Raw genomic sequence first — 22,108 nt, forward strand, 5'->3', positions numbered from 1 at the left:
CCTTAACCTCTCTCAGCCTCAGTTTCCTCATCTGTAAAATGAGGAAATTTTAATAACAGCACCTACCTCAAAAGGTTAAGATAAAATGAATTATTATACATAATTTTATAAATTTTAAAGTGCTATTATATAAATGCTAGTTATTAAGAAGGGGAGGAAAGCTGTAAGATAATAGCTAACAGGGATGGTCAGATCAAGTGAAGGTTTTTTTTTATTGCCAGAGGAGACATGATCATGTTTAGGCAGCAAGGGGAGGAGCCAGTAGGTAAGAAGGGAATGAAGGCAAGGGAGTGGTGGGGGTAATCTGCTGGAGAAGAAAGGCGGGATAAGATCAAAGTTGCATGTAGAAGTGTTCATCTTAGCAAGAACCTCTTCATGTGGGGGAGGGAGTACATTGAAGGAGCAGAGTAGGGGAGATGTCTGTAATGCAACATGAGGAAAAAAGAATTAAGAGGAACTTTTCAACAAATAGCTTCAATTTCTTGTTGAAGCATGAAGCAAGGTCCTTAGCTGAGAGGGTCAGGTGCAAGGGTACTATTTGAGGCTTGAGAAGGTATCAAAGGTTGGGGAAAAACTATAGTTAAGTATAGTATATAGTATTAAGTCAGAAAGATGTAAAAGGTGTACCTTGCTGCAGTGAGATTACACAATAAATGTGAAATAAATTCAGTCAACATGGTCTTATGAATTTCTCCAGTTCTGTTCAGCAGCATGTGAATAAGAGTGAAGGAGATGTATTGGTGGGAGTAATCCAATGCTGAAGTTTGGCAAGGGATTCAAGTGTAGGGCTGAAACGATTCACCAAGAGGGTGAATGAGAGGGAAGGGGTAAAAGTATATGGCCACTGCAGAGGTGATGGTCTGGGAAAGAAGTACAGAGGAATTGAAGTAGAAAAGGAAGACTAGAAGCCAGGCAAAGAATCTGATGAGTAAGGAAAGATAATGCCCTTGGAATTGATAAGTCATCAAGAGTTAGATAAGGTGATAAATTTGAAGAGTGAATCTCAAAGGAGGAGTTTGCTGAGAGACGATGGTAGAGAGAGATTCTGGAAGAAGCTATGGGGAGTGAGGAGTATTCATCTCCCCTACCACAACCAACTTCAGGAGGAGAGAAATAGTAAAAGTACAACCAGTAATAGCAAGAATGGTGATAGAAGCAATGTCATCAGGAAAGAGCCAGAGAATGAGAAGAATAAGAAAGGAAGGGTTTAAGATGAAAGGAAACTTAATTATGTAAAAGGCATTCAGTGAGCACAGTAGAAAGGTTAGGTAGATCTGGATTTAGACACTGTGGGAGAAGGACAGGGTTAAAGGGAAGAGGAGTAAGGGATGAGTAGCTGGGGATGAAGACTGAGGTTTGCATGTTGGTAACTAAGGGTTCAGAATCACTAAGAAAGGGAAGGTCTGAGGAAATAGAAGTATAGGCTCATTGTACATAAATACAGAGTACCAGTGGTTGAAGAGATGAATATAGGTGATTAGACTGATCACAGTCCTTATAGAAGTCCACCTTGTGACTAGTGATGTTATGTCCGGTAAGGTCCTGGAGACTCACATTTTAATAGGGAGGAGCAGGTAAAGATGTGGGCTTGGGGAATCCAATCAGAGGCAGGAGGTATCAGTGTGAGGTCTGGTGGAGAAAATGGATTCGCAAGGGAGTAGCTTAGATCTGGCTGGCTATAAGTCTCACTGAGAAAGCCCTGGAACAAAAATGGAACTCAGTCTAATCTCCTATAATCAACACAATTAAAAAATCTCAGCAATATTAATTCTTTATCCACTTTGTCTTTCATATAGATGGATGGTTAGGTTAGTCTCTTTTGAACCACTGTGTAGCTCCCTGAGAAGGCCCAAAGTGGTTGAAGGTTTGATGCAATTAGAGCAAGGTTATCCAAAATCAGGAAAGCGTTTTTTCCATTAATGGGGAATTCCTCTTGGATATTAACTTTGTATAAGAATCACTGAATTTGAGAAGTGGATTTGTATCAATCCCTATGCATTTTGAATATCAACACTTCATGGGATGGGCATTTCTAGCTGTGGCAGCAACCATTCCCATCTTTGCTCCTAACTCTGGCTTTCTCCACCATTCTTCAATTGTCATCTCCCTTGGAATATGCCTCTACATTCATTTGGCTCTTCCTATGATTAGTGAGTTCCTCCAGGAGAGCCTTTATTTTAAAGAGGTGCCTAGGTAAGCTATGCTCACTCTTTCATTTCTCTCTTGGTTTTACTCTCCAGATTTCTTCACCATGCCACCCCACAACCTTTACAGGTACCTCCCCCTTTACCTCCTCTACTTCTATCACCCTTTTATGTGTTATCTTCCCCTATTAGAATATAAGTTCCTTGGGGTCAGGGACTGTCTTTCTTTTTGCTTGTATTTTTATTTCTAGCACTCAGTACCATGCATGTTATATAGTAAACAGTTCATAAATGTTTGTTGACTTGACCCTCAGCAACCATATAGTTTAATTTAAAGACAGCAGGAATCACCCTCAATGGATACCCTCAATGAACATCTTTTCAAATTTGATGCTTCACTTGATGTCAGTCAGAAAGAAGACTGACAATATCTCCACGGATATATCAGTTACGTAATCTTGTACTGATCTTAAATGCATAGGAATCCTAATATTACTAACAAAGCCCAACAGCAAGAGATAGAAGGAGAAATTCCATTAAAAGTTACTGCAGACATTATAAAATATTTGAGAATTTAACTGCCAAAATAAACCCAGAAACTATATGAACACAATTACAAAACACTTTTTACACAAATAAAGTCAGACCTAAATAATTGGAAAAACATCAGTTGCTCGTGGGTAGGCTGAGTTAATATAATAAAAATGACAATTCTACCTAAATTAATTTACTTATTCAGTGCCATACTAATCAAACTGCCAAAAATTATTTTATAGGCTTAGAAAAAATAATAACAAAATTCATTTGGAAGAACAAAAGTTCCAGAATATCAAGGGAATTAATGAAAAGAAATGTTAGGGAAAGTGGCCTAGCCATACCAGATCTTAAATTGTATCATAAAGCAGCCATCATCAAACCTACTTGGTGCTGGCTAAGAATAGGTTAGATATACAAGTCAATGACTATAGTAATCTGCTGTTTGATAAACCCAGAGACTCCAGCTACTGGGATAAGAACTCACTATTTGACAAAAACAGGTAGGAAAACTAGAAAATAGCATGGCCAAAACTGGTCACTGATGAACATCTTACACCATAAACCAAAATAAAGTCCAAATAGGTAGACAATTTAGATATAAAGGCTGATACTATAAACAAACTGGGAGAGCAAGGAATAGTTTACCTGTCACATTTATGGAGAACAGAGGAATTTATGACCAAAATAGAGTCAGAGAACATTATGAAATGCAAAATGGATAATTTTTTTTGCTTTTTGGGGGGCAATTGGGGTTAAAGTGACTTGCCCACGGTCACACAGCTAGTTTTTTTTGTGTTAAGTGTCTGAGGCCGGATCTGAACCCAGGTCCTCCTGACTCCAGGGCTGGTGCTCTATTCACTTCACCGCCACACCAAAATGGATAATTTTGATTACGTTAAATTGAAAAGTTTTCAATTTAAATACCTAACATATTCCACTGCTCTGTCACTTCATTTCTTATCCAGCACCAAGTAGTTTTGGTGATTGCTGCTTTATAATACAATTTAAGATCTGGTACGGCTAGGACACCTTCCCTAATTTGTTACAAGGGTTTCTTTTTTTTTCCCTCCTAATTGGGGGAGAAGTTAAGAAGATATATTTTTAGTTAAAGAAATGTCCAATTAAAAAATAATTATACATAAAAATTTTCAGTATTCACTATTTACAACTGCCAAGAAACAACCATCTCCACCACTATAACACCAAAGCAAAGAAGCCATCTAGTTTTATCTATTCCTTCATTCCCTACTAGATTTTCACTACTATCACCAACTCTCCTAATTATTTGCATATTTATATGCCCATAACTACTGTTGATGTTCTATTAACACAAAATTCCTACATCTGGCCTTAGCTTCCACAAATAGGTTTTTACCACTGTCATACTTAACAAACTGTATCTCTATTTTATCACTTTAGGCATTTATTAAATGATCCTTTTCCAAAAAATTCACAAAGCCAGGAAAATACAATTTTTAAAGGAAATCATGATTTTACACATGAATTCACTCAAAGACTTCAAAGAGAACAAGCCTAAAATAAATGTGGAGTTGCAGTAAATGTGCTGTAGTCAAGTCTTACTTTTCAAGATCACTTCTCAGTTGAAGCATTAAAAGGTTGTTTACATAGCTGTTGCTAACTTTAAAAGGCAAAGCAGATATTTCCTAAGAGATAGCTACAGTATAGTTTTCTGTTCTTCCAAGTGGTATTAGTTATAGATTACACTTGTTACTTTTTGGAGATTACATAATATAAAGTACAAATTTTATTCAAAACACAGTAAAAGCATAGAAGTATAACCTAACAAGGGCAGCTATTCTATCTCAAATATAACAGAACATTCAAAATCCAAAATGCTTATGATTAGTTTTATGAAAAGTACCATCCAAATACCTAAAGGAATTTTAATGTATAAATAATTATTCAGGCAGTGGCTGAGGCCACCCTGAAAGGATTCGAGCTGGGCAGGAGCCCTCTCCCAGCTTGCAGCTGGCCACCCTGTCCCTCCCTCGCCTCTCCTCGTCCTTCTCTTAGCTGCCGGTATACCTCAAGAAGCTGAAAAAATGACTGACTTCAAGTATTTCACGACCAATAAAAAAGGAGACATCTTTGAACTGAAGGCAGAGGTCAACAATGAAAAGAAGGAGAAAAGGAAAGAAGCTGTCAAGAAAGTGATTGCAGCCATGATAGTGGGGAAGGATGTCAGCTCTATCTTTCCAGATGTGGTGAACTGTATGCAGACGGATAACCTGGAGCTAAAGAAGCTTGTCTATCTGTATCTGATGAACTATGCCAAGAGCCAGCCAAATATGGCCATCATGGCTGTCAATAGCTTTGTGAAGGACTGTGAAGACCCGAACCCATTAATCTGTGCCCTGGCGGTCAGGACTCTGGGATGTATTCGGGTAGACAAGATCATGGAGTATCTGTGTGAGCTGCTTTACAAGTGTCTGAAGGATGAAGATCCTTATGTCCGAAAGACTGCCGCAGTCAGTATGGCTAAGCTGCATGACATCAACGCCCAGATGGTGGAGGATCAGGGCTTCTTGAATTCTCTTAGGGATCTCATTGCAGACTCAAATCCCATGGTGGTTGCTAATGCTGTGGCAGCCTTGTCAGATATCATTGAGTCTCATCCAAACAGCAACCTGCTTGATCTGAACCCTGAGAACACTGACAAGCTGTTAACAGCCTGAACGAGTGCCCCGAATGGGGCCAGATTTTCATCTTTGGCTGCCTGTCCAATTACAACCCCAAGGATGATCAGGAGGCTCAGAGGATCTGTGAGTGGGTGACTCCCAGGCTCTCACATGCCAACTCGGCAGTGGTCCTGGAGCCGTGAAAGTCCCGATGAAGTTCTTGGAGCTGCTGCCCAAGGACTCTGACAACTACAAAATGCTGCTGAGGAAACTGGCTCCTCCCCTAGTGACTGCTCTCTGGGGAGCCTCGCCCTGAGGAACATCAACCTTATTGTACAGAAAAGGCCTGAAATCTTCAAGCAAGGGATCAAAATCTTCTTTGTGAAGTACAACGACCCCATCTACGTCAAGCTGGAAAGACTTGACATCATGATCTGCTTAGCATCCCAAGCCAACATTGCCCAGGTCCTGGCAGAACTAAAGGAATATACCACCGAGGTGGACATTGATTTTGTCTGTAAAGCTGGGTGAGCCTTTGGTCGATGTGCTATCAAGGTCAAGCAATCTGCTGAGTGCTGTGTGAGCACATTGTGTGGACCTCATCCAGACCAAAGCCAACTATGTGGTACAGGAGGGATCATCATCAGGGAATCTTCTGCAAGTATCCCAACAAGTATGAAAGTATCATTGCTACTTTGTCTGAGAACCTTGATTCCCTTGATGAGCCAGATGCTCAAGCCTCCATGATCTGGATTGTAGGGGAATACGCTGGGAGAATTGATAATGCTGATGAGCTCTTGGAGAGTTTCCTTGAGGGCTTCCATGATGAGAGTACCCAGGTGCAGCTAACCCTGCTTACAGCAATAGTGAAGCTGTTTCTCAATAAATCATCAGAAACTCAGGAACTGGTACAGCAGGTCTTGAGCTTGGCAACTCAGGATTCTGATAACCCTGACCTTCGAGATGGGGGCTATATCTACTGGTGCCTTCTTTCCACGGATCCTGTGACAGCCAAGGAAGTAGTCTTATCCGAAAAGCCCCTGATCTCTGAGGAGACAGACTTGACTGAACCCACCCTCTGGGACGTGCTCATCTACCACACTCGTTCTTTGGCCTCTGCATATCATAAGCCTCCCGATGCTTTTGTCAAGGGGAGCCATGGGATCCACCGAAAACACTTGCCCATTCATCATGGGAGCACTGATGCTGGAGACAGTCCTGTTGGCACCACCACCACAACCAATCTGGAACAGCCTCAAGTCATCCCCTCTCAGGGTGACCCACTGGGTGACCTTCTGAACCTCGACTTGGGTCCCACTGTCAATGTGCCACAGGTTTCCTCTATGCAGATAGGGGCTGTGGACCTCTTAGGAGGAGGGTTAGACAGTCTGGTGGGACAGTCCTTCATTCCATCTTCTGTGCCTGCGACTTTTGCCTCTTCACCTACTCCTGCTGTGATTAGCGGTGGATTCAATGACATCTTTGAGCTTTCCACTGGCATAGGCCTGGAGCCTGGAGGGTTTGTGGCTCCCAAAGTTGTTTGGCTCCCTGAAGTGAAAGCGAAAGGCCTGGAGATTTCAGGAACATTCACTCACCAGCAGGGCCACATCTACATGGACACGAACTTCACCAACAAAGCATTGCAGCACATGACAGATTTTGCTATTCAGTTTAACAAGAATAGCTTTGGCGTCATCCCTAGCACTCCTTTGGCAATTCATACTCCACTGATGCCAAACCAGAGCATTGATGTATCCCTTCCCCTCAATACTTTGGGTCCAGTGATGAAGATGGAACCTCTCGATAACCTACAGGTGGCTGTGAAAAATAACATTGATGTCTTCTACTTCAGCTGCCTCATCCCATTTAATGTGCTCTTTGTAGAGGATGGAAAAACAGAGCCAAGTCTTCCTTGCAATGTGGAAGGACATTCCCAATGACAACGAGCTGCAGTTTCAGATTAAGGAGTGCCACTTGAATACTGACACTGATTCCAGCAAACTGCAAAACAACAATGTTTATACTATTGCCAAGAGAAATATGGAAGGGCAGGACATGCTGTACCAGTCCCCGAAACTCACTAATGGCATTTGGATATTGGCAGAGCTCCGTATCCAGCCAGGAAATCCTAACTACATGCTGTCTCTGAAGTGTCAAGCTCCTGAAGTCTCCCAGTACATCTACCAGGTCTACAATGGAATCTTGAAAAACTAAAAGACTGGAGGCGTCTTGCGGCCCTTGCCATCTGTGTGAACCAAGAACTCTTCAACTGAAAGCAATTGTGTTCATGTGCAGACTCTCGAGTCCAAACTATCCTGACCCACCAAGGTAGTGACTAGTGTACTAATGTGTGCTAATGTTAGGCCACAACCTTCTGGATAGCTTTACCTGCCCACAGAAGTTTGTAAGCCCTGCTATGCCCACTCCTTGCCTCCATCACTTGTGAGCTTCTCTACCCTGTAGCAATGGCTAGAGTTTTCTAAACCTGCTTTAGGGTTTGTTATTTTGTAATTGAAAACTCATTTCAAAATTTTTTTTACAAAAAAGGGAAAAACCTGTTTATTAGAGCAAGGAAACGTATCACTGAATCATGAATTGCAAAAAAATAACAATAATAATTCAATGTGAAAATTAAGCTTATACCACAGAAAATATAAAATCCTTGAGATTAAGAATCTTGTTTTGTACTTTTTATAAATCATAGAGACTAGCATAGGGCTTTCTCTAAAGTAGGCACTTAAAGTGAGTTGACTGATGAAAGACAATTTATGAAATATAGCACCTGCTCTAAAGAACTTCATTTTCTTGGCCATATTTTATTTTCCAATTTAAATATACCTGTCAACTGTTAAATATTATATACAATGTGCCAATTGTATTCTCAAATCATTAATTTCATCTTTTTCAATTTCCCTCTACCTCCAAGTAGCCTACAGAGGGAAAAAAAAAAACATCCATTCAGATCTCAATGATAAGAAATGTTCCCTCTGGGGTGGCTAGGTGGCACAGTGAATAAAGCACCAGCCCTGGAGTCAGGAGGACCTGAGTTCAAGTATGACCTCAGACACTTGACACATTTACTAGCTGTGTGACATGGTGCAAGTCACTTAACCCCAACTGCCCCCCCCCCCAAAGAAACGTTGCCTCAGTTAACTTCCTGTGTTACAGTTCTTATTCATGCTTTTCCACTTGCCACATGAAATTCCCACTTACCTTTTCTTTTTTCTTTTTTTTGGAGGGGGGAAGGCAGGGCAATGACTTGCCCAAGGTCACATGGCTAGTTAAGTGTTAAGCGTCTCCAGGGCTGGTGCTCTGCACCACCTAGCTGCCCCCACTTCAAAATGTAGCTATAATTCAATTCAATAAGTACTATGCATTTACTACATTGTGTAAAAACAACTATGTTAAGCAGCAGGGATAAAAACAAAATGAAATGGTGTCTGTCCTGGAGGAACTTACATTCTACTTTGAGGATACAATTAAAATGTTACTCTCACAACCAAAGTACCACTCCAGGTCATTCCAATAGTTCTCCAGTTCTTTCTCTGCCCATTAGTTCTAACATATCTTTGCACCTTAGTTTTTCTCTTTTTATAAACAAATCTTTTTTGTCATTTTTTTAATGTCATCACAGTTATCTCAAGTATCCCTCTCCCAAACCTCCCAGAGAGCCATCCCATATAACAAATAGTATTTCTTTTTAGAAAGAAAAATCAGCACAACTGATGAATACATTTAAAATATCTGAAAAATGCACAATGTGAGACACCTGTGGACTTCCCACCTCCATGTAAAGGTAAGATTGAGGATATCCTCTCAGATCTCTTCATGTGAGTCCTGCTTAATCCTTATAATTGTCATATTTACTTTGATTTTTTTTGGTGTCATTCTTTCCATTTACATTGTTGTAACTGTTGTGTTTATTGCTTTCTCGGCTCTCCTTAGTCCACTCTGCATTAATTTATGTAGATATTTCCATACTTCTATGTATTCGTCACACACATTTCTTACATTGATGTATCACAATTTGTTTAGCCATTCCCTAACTGATGGGTAACTGCCCAACTTTATTTCCAATTCTTAGCTACCACAAAAAATTCTGCTATAAATATTTTGAAGTATATGGAGATTTTGTTCTCAATGGCTTCATCAGGATATACATCTAGTAATGGAATTTCAGGTTCAAAGGGTATGGATATTTGTACTTGCATAATTACAAAGTGCTTTTCAAAATGATGGTACCATTTCACAGCTCCACCAAGAACGTATTATTACTGTACCTATCATTCCACAACCCCTCCAACACTATTGCCATTTTCTGTCATTTTTGCCAGTCTGCAGAGTTTAAGGTGAAATCTCACGGATGTTTTGATTTGCACTTTGTTATTAATGATTTAGCACATTCTTTCATGTGGTTGCGAATACTTTGCAATTCTTTTGAAAGTTGTTCATAACTTTTGACCTCCTGTCTATTGAAAAATGGCTATTAGTCTTATACACATACATTTATTTTTTATGTATCTTGGATGCAAAACTTTCATCAGAGAAATTTTATACCAAGATATTTTTTCCCCATTTGAACAATTCCCTTCTTCACTTCTACATTATTTTTTTTCTGTGCAGAAGCTTTTCAGTTTCAAATATTCCAAGTTATCTATTTTATCTTTTGTAACTGTCTTTATCTTGTTTGGTCAAAAATACATCTTCGTTCCCTATAGCTGTGAGAGATAACATGAACTGTTTCTCTTCTAATTTTATAATAATATGATCTTTAATATTAATGGCATATCCATTTAGAATGCATAAATTGGTCTAAGCCTAATTTTTGCCAGAATGCTTTCCAGTTTTCCCATCAGTTCTTTTAAAAATCAAATAAGGAGTTTTTTCCCCCCTAGGTTTTGTTTTCCACATTTGGTTACTGAGTTCTATTATCTATGATTCTCCCTTGTCTAGTCTGTTCCACTAATTACTTTTTTTTTGGAGAGGGGAAGGCAAGGCAATTGGGGTTAAGTGACTTGCCCAAGGTCACACAGCTAGTAAATGTGTCAAGTGTCTGAGGCCTTATTTGAACTCAGGTCCTCCTCACTCCAGGGCTGGTGCTCTATTCACTGCACCACCTAGCTGCCCCACACTAATTACTTTAAAACAACAAAAAACAATGCCAGATGGATTTGGTAATTGCTGCTTTATAATACAGATTAAGGTCTGGAAGTGCTTTTCTCCTTTCACCCCTACTTTTTTTTTAATCATTTCTCTTGATATTATAGATCATTTTTTCTTCAAATAAATTGTGTTATTTCAGCAAGTTCTATATAATACTGTATCCTCTTGGTAATTTGATACAGCATTGAAAATATAAATTAATTTTGGTAGTATTGTCATTTTTATTATATTGATACAGCCTAGCCAGGAGCACTGAACATTCCTCCAACTATTTAGGCTGTTCTTTATTTCTTTAAGAAATGTTTTGTAATTTAATCTATACAAGTCTTTTAACTGCTTTGGTAGATTGATCCCCAGATATTTTATAGTTATTTGGAATGGGATTTCCCTTTCTATTATATTTTCTGCGTTTTGTTTTCATTATATAGAAATGCTGCTGGGTTTTGAGGATTTATTTCATTGCCTGTAATTTTTCTTTTTAAATATTTTCTTTTTTTTCCCAATTACGTGTCAGATTTGCTAAAGGGTTTATCAACTTTCTTGGTCTTCCCAAAGAACATGCTTCTAGTTTTATTATTTCTATTCTATTTACAATTTCTCTATTGCCCCTTTAATTTTTAAAAATCTCTTTTTTGCATATTTTAGGTTTATTTGTTGGCTAATTTTTTTTAAATGCACACATTCATTTGTTCCTGCTCTTTTTCTATTTTGTTAATAGAAATTTATAAGGATATATTTTTTCCCAAGGAGAACTTTATCTGCATCCCAGATATTCTGACATGTTGTTTCATCACTGTAATTTTCTTTTACATAGCTATTAATTGTTTCTATGGTTGGTTCTTTGGCCCACTCATTATTTAGGATTTCATTGTTATCTCCCCTTAATTTTTAAGCTTTCTTTCAAGTAAGGCCTAAATATATGAAATAATTTCCCTTTGACCAAACAAAGCGTTCTCCTTAATAAGTTACAATCTACTACTGTAAGTAATTTTCTTATTGGACACTTTTTCTAAGACAGTAGAAAGAGTGAACAAGCTGTAGTCAGAACACTTGAATTCAAATTCTGTCTCTGTCACTTTTTGGCTGTGTGACTTTAGATGAGTCATTTAACCTGTCTAGGCCTAAACTGTAAAATGAAAGGACTAATCAAATGACCTCAAAGATCCTTTACATCTCCAAACTTATGATTATTCTATGACCCCTCAACGTGATCATGGGCATTCAAAGACCTAGCTACTGTACATGGCTGCTTTTCCTCAAGTACATATTAATCTTCTAGTGTTTATCTAATTTAGACTTTAAATCCCACAAGACACCATGCAATGCAAAAATTCAATAAATGTTAAGGTAGCAATAACGATGATGACATGTATAACCTATATCAAATGGCTTGCCTTCTCATTGAAGGGAAAGGGGAAGGAGGGAAAGAATATGGAAATCAAAATTTTAAAAACAAATCTTGAAAGTTGTTCTACATGTTGATCACGGGAAAAATATTAAATAAAATAAACCTTAAAATGTTAAAATTATAAGAACAATGATAAATATTTTCTTGGCCAGGTGCATGTACTTGGTATATATTTTCTGATCTTTTCTTTCAGATAGTCTGGTAACCATGTTTAAATCCTTTAACAATATGTGAATAGATTTCACAACAAAAGCTAAGCTCACTAACAAGCCATTCTAATATACATCTTTTTTTTTTTTTTTTTAAGCAATCGGGGCTAAGTAACTTGCTCAAGGTTACACGGCCATTTATTTCTGGGTGTGGTGCTGAGTATCTGAGCCCAGATTTGATCCAGGTCATCCCGACACTGGAGCCGGTGCTCTTACTCACTGAGCCACCTGGCCACCCCTAAGCAATTGGGGTTAAGTAACTTGCTCAAGGTTACACGGCCAGGTGTTTCTGGGTGGGTGCTAAGTGTCTGAGCCCAGGATTCGATCTCCAGGTCTTCTCAACACTGGAGCCGGTGCTCTTACTCGCTGTGCTACCTGGCCGCCCCTAATATACATCTAATATATGCATCTGAACAAATACATACACACATATACAGCTGGATAAACGTGCTTTTTAACCAGAGCCTGGCTCGAAAGCAGGCAGGACTGAATTCTTCACATCTAATCTTTAGAGTAATTTTCTTTTTTTTTTTTTTAAATGCTTTATTAACTTCTGATTTACATCATTCGTTTCCGCCAGATTTTGAGTTACAAAGTTTCTCCCCGTTTTTCCCCCACCCATCCCCCCAAAACAGCAGTCCCACAGGATATCCCCACCTCCAATCTGCTCTCTCCCATATTTTCTCCCATACCCGTTTCGACTTTTCCAGTGTACCTCTGTGCCTCAGTGCCTGTATATCTTATTTCTTAATTACATGTAAGATGGTATTAATAATAGTATATATATATGTATATATATATTTGAATATTTGATTTTAAAACTTTCAATTCCAGATTCATTCCCTTCCCCCCCTGCCACCCACCCCCACTGGGAAGACAATCAGTTCAGTATAGGTTGTACATGCGCGGCTAATGCAAAATAATAACGTAGTAGATATATTGTAAAAGACTGACTATATTTCCCTCCCTCCTATCCCACTTCCCACTTGTTATATTCTCTACTTTGATTCTGTCCCTTTTCAAAAGTGGGTGCTTCCAACTTCCCTCTTCCCCAGCCTGCCCTCCCTTCCATCATCCCCCCTCTGATCCCCTTCCCCCCTATTCTCCTGGAGGGTGAGATATCCTATTTAGTATGTATTTCACTCCCTCCTCCAGCCAGATTCAATGGGAATAAGGTTGACCCATTCCCTTTTGCCTTCCTATTCTTCTCCTCCATTGTAGCCATTTTCCCTTGCCTCTTCTGTATGAGATAGTTTGCCCCCATCTGTCTCTCCCCATCTCCTCTCATTATATTCCTCTCACCTCTTAATTTCACCTTTTTAAGTATCATCCCTTCCTGTTAAATTGGTCCTGTACCCTCTATCTATGTATACCTGTAAACATATATATACACATTCACATATGTATTCATATGCCCATATACCCTCCTATATATACATATATATATATATTTCTAATCCCTTCAACTACTGAGAAAAGTTTCATAAATTACAATTATTGTTTTTCCATGTAGGAATGTTAATAGTTCAACTTTGATAAGTTCCTTATGATTTCTTTTCCCTGTTTACCTTCTCATGCTTCTCTTGCTTCTTGTATCTGAATGTCAGATTTTCTATTCAACTCTGGTTTTTTCAGCAAGAATGCTTGAAAGTCCTCTATTCCACTGAATGATCATATTTTCCCCTGAAACATGATACTCAGTTTTGCTGGGTAGGTGATTCTTGGTTTTCCCTTGACCTCCGGAATATCACATTCCAAGCCCTTCAATCCCGAAGTGTAGAAGCTGCCAGATCCTGGGTTATTCTGATTGTGTTTCCACAATATTCAAATTGCTTCTTCCTGGCTGCTTGTAATATTCTCTCCTTCATCTGGGAATTTAGGAACCTGGCTATAATATTCCTAGGAGTTTTCTTTTTGGAATCTTTTTCAGGAGGTGATCGGTGGATTCTTTCAACCTCTATTTTGCCCTCTGGTACTAAAACATCAGGGCAGCTTTGTTTGAGAACTTAAGAACCTTCTAGGTTCTTACTTTGGTCATGGCTTTCAGGTAGTCCAATAATTTTTAAGTTATCTCTCCTGGATCTATTTTCCAGGTCAGTGGTTTTTCCCATGAGATATTTCACAGCGGTGTGACCTTGGGCAAGTTGCTTAACCCCAATTGCCCTCCAAAAAAAAAAGAAAAAAAAAGTCCAGGTCTGACCAAGTCATCCCTCTATTCAATAAAATGCAGTGGCTTCAGGATCAAATATAAAATTTTCTGTTTGGCTTTTGTAGCAGCAAGCACCCCAAGCATGTCCTCAGGGTTTGCTGCCAATACAGGTTCTTAGATCTGCGTTGTTAAAGGAAAGCAACTCAAAAGGGGTTAACAAGCTTACTTTAATCAGTCAGACATATATCGTTTACCTTGGTCAGGGGAAAAAGGTCAGTACACGGAACTTCAAAGTATACAGGCAGAATTATCAAGACAGAGACAGATCAAGTAGACAGATTTCAAACTGTCCAACCATTACATCCATACCCAGTCAACATCTGGGTTTCAACATCTGGGTTTTTTCAAAGCCGGGGGACTCTCAACAAAGGCTTCCCAGAATTCAGATCAAATCACAGAACACTTCTCAAAGTGAGTCCCCAAAACAAAGCTACACATCAGGGCTTATATAGCCTTCTCCTGGCTCAGAGAATGTAACAACCTTATTGACTCACTGGCCAATCAAGAAGTATCTACTGAAAAACAAGCCTCCCTCCCCAGGCTTCAGGTGCATTTTAGCCTAGGGGCAGGGAAGATCTTCCAAATTTGCATTCCCATTACAGCTTTTAAAGCCCTTCATAACCTGGCCCCTTCCTATCTTTCCAATCTTACACTTTATTTCCTCTCCTTGTAATATGCAAGCTAATAACACTGGCGGCCTTGCTGTCCCTCATGTAAGACACTCCATCTCTCAACCTCATACATTTTCACTAGCTGCTACTCATGTCTGGAATTTTCATTCCTCATTTTGCCTCCTGGTTTTCTTCAAATCTCAACTAGAATCCCACATTTTGCAAGAAGATTTTTCTTGTTCCTTTCAGATTTCTTCTCATTTACTCTGTTTCCCTAATTATAATGTCAGCATCTTGACAGTAGGGATTGTTTTTGGCTTTCTCTATATCCTCAATGCTTAGCATAGTGACTAAGAGTTTAATAAATGCTTGCTGACTGTCCTAATGTCTTTCCTGAATGTTCTCTATGCCCATCGAGTAGTCAATAATCTCTACATTCATGTCCCAAAGATACCTAAAACTCAATATGTCCAAAACAACTCATTTTCTTCCCAAACTTCTCTGTTTCTGTTAAGGTTGGGATCATTCTTTCAGTTATCCTCATTTGCAACCTCTGAGTCATTCTTAACTTCTCCTTTTCCCTTAACCCCAACATCCAATCAGCTGCCAAATCCTCGTCGACACTCTATACATCTCTCACTTAACATACAAACAGCCTCTACTCTAGTTCCAGACCCCATAGCAATAATGTTCTAATTGGCCTACCAATATAGTGTCTTACCTCTCCAAAACATCTTTCCAATCAAATTCCAAATTCCCCCTAACACAGATCTGTCTCTGTCTGCTTGCTGGTCTGTTTTCCTCACACACCTCTTCCTCCCCTCCAAAGTATCTTTGAAGTCTCCTTATTGACGTTAAGATAAAATACAAACTCCTCAGTCTGACATTTAAGGACCTTCACAGAGTATTGTTCCCATCTACCTCTCCAATCTTATTTCATATCATTTCACTTCATATGCTCTCTACTCCAATCAAACTGACCTGCTAAACTGACCAGCACTATTCACACCAATACACATCAAAAGCCTGGGTGCCATTGCACAGGTGGTCCCCCATGCCTGGAATGCAGCAGTTCTTCAACTGCCTCACAGAATTTCTAGGTTCTTTTAGAAGATAATCAGGTACCACCTTCTTTGTTGCTGCTTAGTCATTTTAGTTGTATCCAACTATTCAAGACCCCATCTTGGGTTTTCTTGACAGAGATACTACAGTGGTTTGCCATTTCCTTTTCCAGCTCATTTTACAGTTGAGGACTGAGGCAAACACAGTTAAGTGGCTTGCCCAGGGTCACCCAGTTAATAAGTGTCCGAGGCTGGATTTAAACTCAGGAAGATGAGTCTTCCTGACTCCAGGCCCAGCACTCTATACACTGCCCCATCTAGCTGCCTCACTACCTGCTATACATGGGGCCTTTCTTAACACCTAAAATATTAGCATTCTCTCCACTTTCATTTACTTTGAATTTACTTGTATACATGTCTGAATTTGCTTATATGTTACATCTCAATACAGTCCAATAAAACAATCATTTATTAAGCACCTATGTACAATGTACCTTTAGGCACTGGGAATACAAAGGCATAAAAAAACTCTCCCTCTCTCCTTCCCTTCTCCAAGATCAAGGCTATGATTATCTCTATGTATGGTCTCCCAATATAAGAGCAGAAATTAAAATGAAGAGAAACACTGTATTCAAGGTGCTGAACTCTGAGAAAAGAGGAAAATAGTGTGGGGGTAAGGAAAGAGAAAAGGGTATTCATAGGTAATGGTCACCAAGATTTGGATTGTGTAATGAATTTGGATGGCACAGACCTCGAATGAAGATGATGTTGAGTTATGGTGTTAGAGGGAAAGTCTGGAAGTAGCAATGGGGAGCAAGGAGTACTCCCACTTGTTCAATACTACCATCTGAGGGGTACAACGCTGATGGTAACAGTGTCACCAAAAAGGAGTCAGGTGTCAGTAAATGCCATAAATGTGAGAAAGGTAAAAATGTAATATGAAAGAAAGTCTGATGGCACAGGATTTTCAGAATGCACAGCTAAAAGAATGGGCAGATCTGGAAGAGGACCTTAAGTGGCTCAGATTGAAGTAGATTGGACTAAGAAGACAACAGCCACTGATGGGGATGAAGAATAGGAGTACTCAGAAACCAGTGTTTCAGAATCACTTGGACGGAAGTATGATAACCACAGAGGAATAAGTCCAGTCAGTGCATTAGTGGTTAGGCCAGAAGTCCCTTGAAGAAAGGATATACTGTTCAAGATCTTCCCCTGAGGTCTAACCTTGTGGCAGACAGTGATAGTGTAACATGAGAGGCACTTCACAGTCTGCCTCAAAGCAGGCAAGAATCTGTCTTAGAGAAGAATCAAGAAAACATACCTCTTTCTCTTCCTAGCAGAGGTGGTATACTATGCAAGTGGGACTACTGCACAGACTCACAGAAACAGTTGATATGATGGGTCATTTTGTTGACCTGCCTTTTCTTTCTTTCTTTCTAAATCTTTGCTACAAAGGATGGCAGGGGAGGCAAAAGACGGGGGAGGAAGAAATGAAATATTTGAAAATGAAGATGCTCTAAAAGCAAAAGATGGCAATAAAAAGATTAAAAATATTTAAAACAATATTTCTCTATTATAAGGGCCAGTTCTTTTTGGGGAGCTGTAGGGAAATGACCACTAAAGGAGACATGGAAAAGTGATAACAATGTTTTCAAAAAATCCAAGAATATAAAAACTATGAACATAACAGTTCAAATAATTTATTAATTTCTTTCCATGTGCAAGACACCATATAAAACATGAGGATAACAAAGATGAAAACCTAACAGTCCCTCCTCTCATGAAATTTACCTTCTACCCAGGAAAATAATATTACACATATAAATAGATTCAAAACATATACAAAGTCAGTACAAGGTAATTCAGGCAGTATTTACATCTATGGAGATCAGGAAAAACTTCAAAGGTGGTGATCCTGAGCAGAGCTCTGAAAAAAGCTAGGCATTATTCTGGTGATACCGGAACAGAGCTCTGAAAAAAGCTAGGCATTATTCTAAGAGGAAAAGGTGAGGAAAAAGAGCAGGCAAGGGAAACAGCCTGTGTAAACATCCAAAGACAGATGATGGAATGCTGAGTGAAAAAATAAGTAGATCAATTTGGCTAGGACTATAGAGTGAGTGAAGAACAGTATGAAATACAGCAGAATACAAAGTGTTAATACCAAATAATAAAGTTTGTACTGAACTCTAGAGACAATAGGGCACTGTCAAATCTGTGCTCTAAGAAAATCACCTGGTAGTTGTGTAGAAGATGGACTGGAGAGAGGAAAGATCAGAGGCAAGGGGACCAATTGATAGGCTACTGCAATAGTGTAGGTGGGAAAGGTAAACTAGAGGTGGCTGTATGATAGGTAGAATTAACAATACTTGACAACTTACTAGAAACCAGGAGATTGAGGATGAAGGAGATTTCTAACACGAGTGACTGGAGGATCAGGGTACCACTAAGAGAAAAAGTGAACTCATAACATGTATCCAGGGAAAGGGGGAAGAAAACTAGTAATCCCCTATGGTTCAGTGGTACACCATAGTCTTTAGCTCATGTGAATCTCTACACAATATATTTAGGCAACAGAGTGGATGAAGGACTGGACTTGGCGTCAAAAAGGTCCAAGTTCAAATCCTGCTTTGGATACTTACCTAGGTATATAACCCTGATCAGATCACTTAAGTCCTGACAGCCTGGAATCACCTGGAAAATGGGTGTAATAATAGCACCTACCTCGTAGTATTGTTATGAGGATCAAATATAAAAATATATGTAAAATACTTTGAAGGTCTTACAGCTTTATATAAAAATCAGCTATTATAATTATTAATTCCACCAGAATGGGAGTACTTTGTCTCCAACAAAACAAGAAGTCTGACTTCTACTAAGTAGTACCTACTTTGAAAGTGAACTTTTACAGACTCTTTATAACTGATAAATATTATCAGTTATAAAGAGCCTGTTTGTAAGTATACACACACACACACACACACACACACACACACACACACACACATATACATACACACACATGGAAAGCAGTAGGGACAGGACCTGTAATTTCACCTGCATATGGAACTCCCAAGTAATTAAAGTCCTTCTTTCAATGCAGGTTGCCACCTTCTCTGAAACTTAAACTCTTTGAGAGTTGCAATAGTATTGAGAGGATAAGTGAAGTACTAAGGTTCACACAGATAGTATCTACCATAGGCAGGACTTGAATCCAAGTCTTCCTGGCTTCCTAGGCAGCTCTCTACCTACTAAGCCAGTGAACCAGATCCCAGGGAGCTTAGAAAACCACAAATTACCATTATCTATGTTGTACTGTATTTTATTTATTTTGTTATACATTTTCCAAATACATTCTAATCTGATTCCAGTCTCATTGAGTTCTGCAGCCCACTGGTCTGCTCCCTGGCCTTGAATTTGACCTCTGCACTATGCCACATGAACATATAGGTGATATATATCTATATTTACATAGATGTAGCTATAGATATAGATCATATACACACTTATATGAGTGCATATATTTATAAAGCAAACTTCCTTATTTCTAGAAATGATTCAATCTGAATTTATGCTGAGTGAAAAAAATAATAAGTAGATCAATTTGGCTAGGACTATAGAGTGAGTGAGTGAAGAACAGTATGAAATACAGCTGAAAGGTAAGCTGGAACCAGAATATGAAATGTTAATGACAAATAAAAAAGTTTATACTTTAAATATTTTTTAAAATACTTAAAAAAAAACTTTTAAAATACTAAAAAAAAAAAATTCTGTCAAAGAAAAGTAACATGGGGTGGCTAGGTGGCACAGTGAATACAGCCCTGGCCCTGAAGTCAGGAGGACCTGAGTTCAAATTCGACCTCAGATACTTAACACTTACTTACTAGCTGTGTGATCTTGGGCAAGTCACTTAACCCCAACTATCCTGCCCTCCCCCCTTGTGATAGTAATGGCAATTAAAGATTCCCCTGTATTGGCTTGGTTTTCAAATTGATTGTATTAAAACCCAGAGTTTGTTAATCCCACCTGTGGGATGGGCTTGTTGATGTGAAAAGAAAGTCCTGAAGTGGGAGGAGCTGGTGATGTAGATTTGGAGAGACAAGAGAGAGGCGGAAGTTCTTTTTGGAAGCAGCACCTCGTGGAGAGAGAGAGACTAAGAGATTGCTGGTGGCCGCTTTGAATTGCCCTGGACTTTTGAGACCTGCCCCCTGAGCTGCCAAGGACTGAGGAGACATGGCTGTTTTGCTGGTACTTTGTCTGTCTGTTTTGATGTTATTTTGCCAGATTTGTCCACTGGTGAAAGACTGTCCTGTTGAAGAAGTCCTGGAACCTGGCATTTGGTTAAGAAGGCCTGAGACTGTCCTGCAGACAGAGAGTGAATACTGTCCACTGGTGAGGGACAGTACTGTTGTTGCAGGGGTCTGGAGACTGTCCGGCAGACAGAATGAATACTGTCCACTGGTGAAGGACAGTGCTGTTGTTGCAGGGGTCTGGGAGCCTTTCTGTTGGTTCAGAAGCCCTGAAGAAGGATTTTCTTGTTGTATGTTTACAGAAATCCTGGGAGAGGGCTTTGCTAATGTGTTCAGGGGTTCTAGGACTGTTCTACAGACAGAGGATAAATTCATGAAGGGACTGGCAATGTATCTTATGGCCTTGCTAAGCCTTGTCTCCCCAGGAACTAAGATTGCTGAGAACTTGCCTCGTGTCAAGATGAAGAAAAGACCTCCATTTGGGTATTAAGTGCTGTGTTTAAACTTGATGTAACTCTGGGGTAGATTCAATTGTGATCCAGGGGTGGGGAACTTTTGACCTTTTTGTGTTCTATGGTTGAGCAAATGAATGTATTTTACTTATGTTTGGAAACTAATCTCCATTTGAGAAGAGGGGCTTTGTGGTGGACTTAATTAAGGTATAGCCTAGGGGTGGAGAAGTATTTGGAACAGAGACTTTGTAATTGATTGAATGATTGGAAAGTCCTGGGGTGGGGTAGTCCTTGGAGATTATTTAATCACACTTAGTAAATGCTGTATTTTGAATGATGTCATGTTTTGATCTTCTCTGTTCTTGGTTTGTCACTGAATAAAATAGAGAGCACCTATGCTGGTATTTTGAACCTGGGAAGTTGCCTTTCCTTGGCATTACATTACACCCCTCCAAAAAGAAAAAAAAAAGTAACATTCCTGAACCAAATAAAGGAATACACAGTTCATAATTTCATCAATCAAGTTGAAAATGAATCATTCATTTGGATTCAAGCATTTGGGTCTCTAGGTATTAGAAGTGATGACATAATGAATCTGAATTATTACAACAAATCACAGAAAAGATTTTTTTAAAGCAGATAACCTTTATATCATAGGATCTAAGAGCTAGAAGGGAACCTCTGGCTGTCCTCTGACTTAGAGGCACTCTCTACACTACACCACCACTTTATACAGCACTTGAACTAGAATATTTATTAAATACCTATTCAGCCAACAACAACATGAAGCTGCTCTCTTATAAAACAAAAAACAAGTGTTCTGTTGGTTTTTCTCCCCTCAAAAGTGAGGAACCTAAAAGGGATCTCAAGAGACCATTCTTACTCCTGTCATCCATCACTATTTGTTCCTTTCTTTTTCTAACACCAAAACGAAAAGTCTGAACTTCTTCCTCGAACTATAATTCTTCTAAATCAAAGTGAAGGTCTGTTCTCAGGATTGTGCAGGCACACCTTAGTGTTTTGAAACTAAGTTCTGCTACCCAGGAATGCCAGCAAAGGGTGTGACAAGAAGTCTGAATAAAAGACTTACTACAAAGAATACTCGTTGACACATCTTGCTAGTTTTAACAAAACACAAACCCTAGAGTAATTCAGTCAAGCTGACAGCAGTTAGCTTTCCGTATTAACCATCCTTATTACAGAAAAATCTTCCTAAGGTGAATACCTAGATCGGAAAATATTGCTCTCGGGCTTTTGACTAAAGAGTAAAAACACAAATACCAAAAGCATGTTTTTAGGAAATAATTCCTTAAAGCGCTTTCTTTGAGGGCTTATTTCACCATGTTTTAGGAGGACTTTAATGCAGTAATGCACCACTCTAGGACGGGAGGGCGGTAAGGGGAAAGAGCCTAGGCAGGTGGGATGACT

The 22,108-nt window shown here is 39.2% G+C and overlaps 1 protein-coding gene and 1 pseudogene across 6 annotated transcripts in view; one reads left to right on the forward strand and one right to left on the reverse strand.

The window, feature by feature from the left end:
* PPP3CC (protein phosphatase 3 catalytic subunit gamma) overlaps window positions 1-22,108 on the reverse strand; it is a 92,444-nt gene that overhangs the window by 69,390 nt on the left and 946 nt on the right. The window lies entirely within an intron of this gene.
* Window positions 1,143-8,240, forward strand: LOC138152039 (AP-2 complex subunit beta pseudogene; annotated as a pseudogene).

The sequence above is a fragment of the Petaurus breviceps genome, unplaced genomic scaffold (assembly GCF_028583685.1).
Source record: "Petaurus breviceps papuanus isolate PSGF00001 unplaced genomic scaffold, PetGlider_PUasm1.0 90919, whole genome shotgun sequence".
In the NCBI taxonomy this organism is placed as follows: Eukaryota; Metazoa; Chordata; class Mammalia; order Diprotodontia; family Petauridae; genus Petaurus; species Petaurus breviceps.